A 1,642-nucleotide genomic window follows, 5' to 3' on the forward strand; every position below is an offset into this window, starting at 1 on the left:
GGAGGTCAAGTTTGTCTTTTGTCCCCTTGTGGTTGATAAAATAAAATACCAATCAATCTCTGGTATTGATGGTATTGGCTTGCCCCTCCCCTCAAAATTGGTGGCCATATGCCAAAATGGGAAATCGCTATAAAGGCTATAAATGGATTGACAGAATCGTTTAACACATCAAACAAAATGCTTTGCCGTATCTTTTCCGACATATGTTCCGAATTCAAATCCTGCTGAGGCCAGCTTTGACTTTCATCCCTCCAGTGTCAATAAAATTAGGTACCGGTCAAGTTCTGGAGGTGGGGGTCAATGTAAATGACTAACTCTCCCCTTCTCCACCACATGATCACATGACCAATCACGCTATCAGATGCTGGGCGCAATGAGCTTTTTGATTTTGCTTTAGCCCTCAAAAGACGCCACCCCACTGGTTAGGCGAGCAGGCCAACATCCCCCCCCCCACTGATCAAAAGGGGAAGTGGAGCAAATGTGAAATGAAGTGTTTTGCTCAAGAACACAACGCACCACCCAGTCTAGGAATCGAACCCAAAATCTAACGATCTTGAGTGTGACAGCCTAACCACTAGGCCATGCACTTGATTTAGAACCAATTATTATTATGTCAGTGAACTGGCAGAATCATTAGCTCATTGGACAAAAATGCTTGGAGGCATCTTTTCAGGGTTTATATTCTGAGTTCAAATACCACCGAGATCAACTGTGTCTTTTATCCTTCCAGGATCAATGCAATATTTATCAGTCAAGTACTGAGGTTGACTTAATCGACTTACCCCTTCCCTAAAATTGCAGGCCTTGTGCCAAAATTTGAAACCATTATTATTATTATTATTACGGTCGCGAGCTGGCAGAATCGTTAGTACGCTGGGTGAAATGCTTAATGGTATTTCGCCCGTCGCTACGTTCTGAGTTCAAATTCTGCCCAGATCAACTTTGCCCTTCATCCTTTCAGAGTCAATGGATTAAGTACCAGTTATGCACTGGGATCAATGTAATTGACTAGTCCCCTCCCCTAAAATGTCACACCTTGTGCCTATACTAGAAAGGATTATTATTATTATTATTATTATTATTATTATTATTATTATTATTATTATTATTATTATTATTATTAAGGTGGCAAGTTAGCTGAATCGTTAGTGCTTTGGACAGAATAGCTTAATGACATTTCTTCTGACCTTTTTACATTCTGAGTTCAAATACCAGCAAAGTCAACTTTGTTTTTCATCCTTTCAAGGTTGCTAAAGTAAAATACCAGTCATGTACTGGGGAGAAGTCAATGTAATCAACTTCTCAAAATTTCCTTGCCTTGTGCCTAAATTTCAACAACTTATTATTATTATTATTATTATTATTCTCCTCATCACCAGGAGCAAAAGTAGTGTGCTACTGCTGCTGGGTCTTTTCATTGTTGTCATTTATTGCTAAGATGGCTACTATATAGGTTTCTTATTGCAAAAATAAACATCAGACACTCTCTCTGTCTCTCTCTCTCTCTGTTTCTCTCTCTCTCTCTCTCTCTCTCTCTCTCTGTTTCTCTCTCTCTCTCTCTCGTAGAACTTTTTATTATATATTGCTACTACTATTAGTAGTATTAGTATTTTAAGAGAGTAAATATTGTAAATACATTATC

This window comes from Octopus bimaculoides, chromosome 13 (assembly GCF_001194135.2).
Source record: "Octopus bimaculoides isolate UCB-OBI-ISO-001 chromosome 13, ASM119413v2, whole genome shotgun sequence".
NCBI lineage: Eukaryota > Metazoa > Mollusca > Cephalopoda > Octopoda > Octopodidae > Octopus > Octopus bimaculoides.